A 6,566-nucleotide genomic window follows, 5' to 3' on the forward strand; every position below is an offset into this window, starting at 1 on the left:
AAGAGGATGCAAAAAACCTCCATCTTCATGTGCATTAAGTAGAAAGAGAAGTTTTGATTCCTCTCAGTTAGTTTGGGACGTGGATTTGGTAATATTAAGAGCTACTAGTTGAGTGCCCGTGCGTTGCCACGGGTTAATAATAAATGTGAACGATCAAAGAATTGTTTTGTTTCAAAAACATGTGTTAAACATGATAACATTTAGTTTGTATTCATATATGGCAGCAGTTGTCTCTCTCACACGTATCCTCCTTACACCTCCTTCCCCTCAATCTTCATTCTCATCGTCGTGTTTAATCTCTCCTCTCAAATTATTATTTATCAATAGTGTATATTTTTCTACTCTCTTTTTTGCAAACAATCAATTGAATAAATAGAGAGGAATAACTTCCCCTCAACCTTGATTCTCATCATCATGTTTAATGTTTCCCTTCAAATTCTTATTTTTCAACCGTGTATTTTTTTATCAACTCAAAAGATTCTTCTAATGTCTTTTTTCGCGAACAATCAATTGAATAAATAGAGAGGAACAATTTCATTGTCGGTATTTTCATTTTTAGTAATACACGTAAAGTTTAGAACTGACTTGGTACAAATTTGATCTAAACAATTTTACCAATAAGTATCAATAAGTTATGATTCAACTGCTGCCTTGAGTTCCTGTTTGAGCCCATCGATGAAATGAGTTAGAACGCTAGGTCTGCATGTTGATCTCATACCTGCTCAGTGATCGCCACCTTAGGTGAGCACCATGATGATGTGCATCAGCCACTCCCACATGCTTTCCATGGGTACAACAAGAATCCTATTATGAATAGTGGATTTGAATGGAGTTTGTCACAGCCTTCCTCCAAATCAAGCAAAAGTGGATCAGGGTCTTGCACAAAATCAACCCCAAAGAGGATTAGCTACCTTATCAATTTTCCATGTCTCTTCCTCGTGTGAACAAGAGTAGTGAAAGAGCGATTCCAACCAAAATAAAGTTTTGATACCAACTTTTGAACCAACCTATTATTTGGGAGGATCAGAACACGCATGTGAATGACAAGAAATTTGGAAGGGAAGAATGGAATTAGAGTTCATATATGGGGCGGGTGGGATTCAAAATTCTATTCATCATCAACGCCTCACCTTCCAATAGTAGCGCATCAAATAACCCACAGACTCCACAAGCACACATACAACGCTCATGCAAGCAAACATACAACGCTCACGCCAGTCTGATTCTAACATCGGAAACACATTGTTCTACCCCATCTGCTCCATTGAAGAAATGGCGCCGACAGTGTTGAGGTGGCCGAGGGCATCGGTCATCGACATGGTTGCTGCAGTCAGAAACAGCTGAGATGGTGAGCTAGAAGACTACATACGGATGTATATAGACATACTTTAGAGTGTACATTCACTCATTTTGTCCGTATGTAGTCCCCTAGTGAAATCTCTAAAAAGACTTATATTTAGGAACGCAGGGAGTAGTTGATACCTATGACTACTCTATCTATTCTTGATCTTTGATAGAAGGACAGAGATACGGCCACAATCCTCTAGGATTATGCTATTCTTGTAACATACAACAACTTTGAAAATCTTAATGGTAAATCAAATGGTTCACATTTTTAGAGTTGAGTTTAGTATCCCAATATCATATGATAAGTAGAATAACATCTCCAATGCAAAAATAACCAAGAGATTTTGTTCTTACTAAATATATAAGGTGATAAGCTCTCCATCTAGCTCCAGAAGGTGACTAACTGTCTCTGCCCAAGCCAGCCTCATTCCCGGATCAAGTGCATAAAAGAACATGTGTGAATTAATAAAGATGATCTAAACTGCCTCCAGAACAACAAATAAGCAAGACAAGTTGACACATACATATAATCGAAAGATGTCAAATGGTTCACTTGATCTCCACTTGAAGAAATCAGCAACCAGTAAAGTAAAAAAAACTGCATTTGGCAAAGATGATGACCACTACAGCGCCTACGCCTGGAAATTTCGTCCTTATTCCAATAGTGAGCAACAACTGTGGAGATCTGTGTTGGATCTTGATTCGCTCTCATCCTTATTCTGCTGCATGAATTACTGACAGCAACCAGGGTGGTATATATCTTCAGCAGCACCATCTACGCAGTGAGAAGAAAGAAGATGGTGAATTGGCTATTAGAACGAAACAAGGGACTGTTAAGCAGATGCATGTAAACACTTCCAAAGAATAAGACGACATGTGCATCGATGTAGAATCAAGACTATAGAAGTAATTGAAATGTAATTCCCCTCGCAACTAATAAAAGTACAGTTGCAAAGATGTAGAATAAGATGTGCTGGTGTGGCATGAGTAAATGAAGAAATGTATTTTCATTTAGAAATCTTACTTTGATTGGCTTGGCAGCTGGGAACGTGCTCCTCTCTTTTTCTTACACTCAGCACTATTAACATGAGTCGTCAACAGCCCTGGCCCTTGTGCACCTTTGTATTGAACTCTCTTTTTACAGTGTCTACATTCTACCTGCATAGTCTTTCCATTATCATCTTTTATGTCTTCAAAACCATCCCATGCCTTGGACCCTTTTTTTGCCACGACTGCTTCTCGGCGGTATATTATTAACCCCACTCGATGTGCCATGATCTACTCGCTCTGCTTCATGCATGCCTTCATGCTCGTGCAAAGTAACTGCACCAAAAGAAGAACGCTATTAGTGTGGTGATCAGTCCTGATGGTAATACTATCGAAGGCGTAGCGATAGGACATGTTGGACAAAGAAGGTAGAGGGTGTTGGCCTGTTGGGAGATGGACATGTTGTGACTGAAATAGAGCTAATTTGATGCTTGATATGATCAACCATGTCAAGGACTTGTGTTCGACAACCCAATTTTCTTGAATTCTAAGGGCAACTCTAGTCGACATCAATAAGTTACTATACTAAAGGGGTAAGTGTTTGCTTTTTCTTGTTTATTTGACTTTTTTTTATCATCCTGTGAAATTTACCGCTTAAGACCACATAAATATTTCTAGCTGGGCACAGTACTCACCGCTGATATTTTCTCTTCTTCATCCCTTCTGGAAGAGATAACAAGAGAGAATCACAAGGAGAGTTGGTTGTTCGTCTGTGTCAATCCATCCCTACCATGCCACCCCCATTGTTGACCGCTGCGGTTCGTCACAGGCCATCGCCGATGCATCTCCCTGGCCGCGCTTCCACCGCCACCCACCATGCTATCTTTCCATTCTAGAGGGTCGCAGAAATCACTGTTGTTGATGGCATTCTATTTGGCTTTCTTCAGTAAATAAAGGTGATATTATCTAAGGCTTACGTCCCTTTTATCCCATTTAATTTATTAATTGATATCCGTATGTGTTGCCGGGAAGACTGCTCTAAATGGAATATATATTTTCAAAGCTTCAGTGCTCTGTCTTGACTTTCTTTCTTTTGGACAAGCCAAATTGCTTGGTGCTTGCTGCAGAGATATACTATGTATGATATGCATGTCGTTAGAATGTAATTACTACCATCTCTTTGTTGATATGTCCAGTTTACAAGATATGTTATCTCTCTAATAAACTTTGGTTTTAGGTTGGTGACAGAGGTTTTGGCTGAAGATTTTACAGTTTGGTCATCAAGTTAAGTCCATCAGTCACATTATTCACACAAAATTTTAGATAATGATCAGTTGCTCTACTACCTATGATGTCTTCATTAGTTCCTGTGTTTAGGTTTTTTATTCTACTTAGATGTAAAAAAGATATATCAAACAATGGCTAGCGTGCACACTTTACCCAGTGATATTGGTCAGATGATTCATGCCTTCTCAACAGGAATTTCATGCTCCATCTCATTCTCACTTACCTTCTCAACTGGAAGCAAACCTAAGAAAATGAAAATACAGATCAACAAGAGAAATATTTGTACTTCGTTTCAACTAAAAAGAAGAAAATAAATTCATTATACAAAATAAATTAGACTTAAACCTTATATTGCAGTGTCCACAACGGGCTTATGCAAAGTACGAACGGCCTCCGCCACGGGCGTGGCATGCCGTCGTGCTTCTTTGGCGCTAGTAAATGTCTAATTCCACAAAAAAATGTTGTTTCAAGGCTTTAACCCACTCTAATTGACCGACTGTCACGATGACTGGTGGCAATGAATGGTCACATCGAGGTGCTGTCATCAAGTAAGCATGTCGATCCCACCAGTGGGTCATGTCAATGAACAATGCTCTCCCGATCAGAACTAATTTATTCCCAGGTGGCCTCTGCAGAACCAACAGCGTAGAATCGTTAATCAGACGGAATCCAGGAGAGGGGAGATGGAAATGGAAGAAGCAAGCAGAGAGGTGGGAGGTGGGTGTACCGAAGGCGAGTTGGGATGGCTTGGCCCTGACGATGTTGCGGGCGAGGACGCGGCAGAAGGTCAGGGTGCGGTCGCCCTCCAGCCATGTCCCCAACAGCTTAACCCCTTCCTGTAAACCTGAAGAGCAAATGAAAAAAAGGAAATTAGCAATGACAGTAAAACATAAAGCAACAGTTAATAATGTGAGGGAAGATCAACCATACCAGTCTACGTAAACCACGGCCAGAATTTGGGACATAAGCATTCACCACGTAAAAGTTCTCAAACTCCAAAGTAATAACCCTGTCCTCCTGATCATGTTCAGCTATGCCAAATCCTTATTGGACAGAGATTGGTTTTACCTGTGAGGGCAATGCAAGTCACAAATCAAAACCAAATGATATGCTATGTCTATTAAGTATGCAGAGTGAAATGAGTCTTGAGCATTAACCAAAAGTAATACCATACCCTTGAAATTACTCCAGTCCCTGAATAGTCAAGCCTCGCGACACTGCATGGCCAATAGTTATAGTCATACCCTGGTATCAGGTTCTTGAAATCTTTAACATCACCCTCCTGAAAACAGAACGAAAACACATTCATCACACCGGAATACCTGCAATCCACCATGTCAGGTGGCATAACCCAGGATCTACCAAAAGATGAAGCTAGGGAACGCTGTAAGCTAAAAGTGAACTGGTAGAAACAAGAAAACTTGCCTTCAAATGTGTCTCTTGAAGACACAACACATCAAAATTCTCCCTCTGAGCCAACGCAGTAGAGAAACCTCCTGACTGTACAATATTGCTCAGCCCATTGACATTCCAGGATAGAATCTTCATCTGCTTGGTGTCGCCGCTCAATGGTGGAGGCCTCATGGTCTTTGGATTGTACCCCACCCATCCTGGTAACTTCTTACTGTGGGAAAGTCGAGTCCAGGGCTCGTGCATGCTCGTCATGTTTGCCTGATTCCAAAAACTGTGTACGCAGCCATCAGTACAAAGAAGGACTTATGAACAACATAAGAATATTGTATTCGCTAAATTGCCATTCCAAGACTAAAGCAATTCTATTTGCAACGTTATGATTCTTGCAGAACATGTGCAGATTACAGGTTATGCAGGAACAAAGATGACATTTGATCACAAAAGCAATGTTTCGTCAGAAATCAAGCTACAGTCATGTGTAACAACTATATTTCCTTAAACAAGATCTTCTACCGTACAAGAATCTGAACCAAAAGCATTATCAGAGAATAAGCGAACTAATCCAGGGTAAATAAACTAAATAAGAAAACAAGAGAACTTATCAGAAACATGATTTCCTACCTAGTATACACCAAAAGTATTCAGCTGCTTTCAGTTCCAAATAAGAACACGGATTGATCCAAACTATCCCTTCGGGGGGTAGGCGTCACGCGGGGACGTGCGGGCTAGCTCCGCCGAGACAAGCTCCTCCGGCAGGCGCGCGATCTCGCAGGCCACCCACATCAGTTCCTCCGCCCGTCGGCCGGCCGGAAGCGGAGAGAGAGATGAGATCGGGAGCGATGAGGTGGGGTGCAGGAGATGAGGACCTTCTTGGACAAGGTAGGGGCGGGGCCCGGCGGCTCACCGTCGACGAGCGGCAGGAAGCCGTTGGGGGACAGGAAGCCCGCCCAGACATCGTCGGAGTCGGCCACGGCGCGTAAGGCCGGGGAGACGGCGGCCGTGGGGTAGGCTTCGCGCGAGGACGTGCGGGCCAGCGCCGCCGAGACAAGCTCCTGCGGCAGGCGCGCGATCTCGCAGGCCACCCACATCGGTTCCTCCGCCCGTAGGCCGGCCGGAAGCGGAAGAGAGATGGGATCGGGAGAGACGAGGTGGGGTGCAGGAGATGAGGAGGTCGGGTGCATCGGGGACGTGTGTTCGTGGGTAATTGATTCTTGGGTGGGATCGCGATTACGTGGGAGGTGGGATCGCTTGCCGATTTTTTCTTTACGTGGGAGGTGGGATCTCTGGGAGGTCGAACCATCCAGCTGGTTGAACCATCACGACGTTCGATCCTGCTTTAATAGTAGAGATGTTAGTAGGGTGTGGTGAATCTAGAAATACTTGTGTTGAAGTTAGTGATTCCCGTAGCATGCATGTATGGTGAACCGCTATGTTAGGAAGTCGGAGCATAATTGATCTATTGATTGTCATCCTTTGTGTTGAGGTCGGGATCGCGCGATGGTTAACACCTACCAACCCTTCCCCTCGGAGTA

The 6,566-nt window shown here is 42.9% G+C and overlaps 1 pseudogene; it reads right to left on the reverse strand.

Moving 5' to 3' along the window:
• Positions 1-1,083: 1,083 nt before the first annotated feature.
• LOC123412200 lies at positions 1,084-6,146 on the reverse strand (annotated as a pseudogene).
• Between the last annotated feature and the right edge of the window lie 420 nt (positions 6,147-6,566).

The sequence above is a fragment of the Hordeum vulgare genome, chromosome 7H (genome assembly GCF_904849725.1).
Source record: "Hordeum vulgare subsp. vulgare chromosome 7H, MorexV3_pseudomolecules_assembly, whole genome shotgun sequence".
NCBI lineage: Eukaryota > Viridiplantae > Streptophyta > Magnoliopsida > Poales > Poaceae > Hordeum > Hordeum vulgare.